Genomic DNA, 763 nt, shown 5'->3' with positions numbered 1-763 from the left:
TATTGTACGAACGGAACATAAATCGTTCAGTAAACATTGATTAAATTACTTTTATCTCTATTCGTGTGAGGGTCGTTTCTTTGCGCATGCGCGTAGTTGAGAGCGTTGGTGTAACAAATAAGCATTCGATCACTAGATATGTACACTTTGTGAGGTGTTAAATAATACTTTCGCACACTACAGTGCGCACTATATGCTGAATAGGTGAATAGAAAGAGTAACGTGTGAAATAACGCTTCTTCCTAAAAAATAAAAGCGAAACCACTTTAGTGTTAAAACTTTGGAACAGTGCACAAATAAGCATTGGTGTATATGACCCTCAATATCTGATACTTAATATTAGATTTCGTTCAACAACGTTTGAAATGATATTCCTATTTAAATCACTCCTAAAAACATACCTTTATAAGCTGGCATTTGAACAGTGAGGAGCTGTGTTAATTTTAATTGTTTAGTCTATTTGTATTTGTTTTATTTTGTCTCTTACTCTGTATTTTTATTTGGTTCTTACTTTTTTAATATAATGTTGTGTTATGTATGCTTATTCGATGTACAGCACTTTGGTCAACGTAAGTTGTTTTAAGAGTGCTTTATAAATAAAATTTACTTACTTACTAAATTTACTTACTTACTTTGTAGTGTGTCAGTATCGGTTTGGAACGCGGCCCTTAGTGTTGGAAGCAGGTGGGCAAGCAAAACAAGACGCAGAGTGCAGTAGAGTTCAGTATCAGCTTAGTCACTCAGACCTCCAGTTATTATCACA

Source organism: Trichomycterus rosablanca, chromosome 7 (assembly GCF_030014385.1).
Source record: "Trichomycterus rosablanca isolate fTriRos1 chromosome 7, fTriRos1.hap1, whole genome shotgun sequence".
Taxonomy (NCBI): domain Eukaryota; kingdom Metazoa; phylum Chordata; class Actinopteri; order Siluriformes; family Trichomycteridae; genus Trichomycterus; species Trichomycterus rosablanca.
This window is presented reverse-complemented; position numbering follows the sequence as displayed.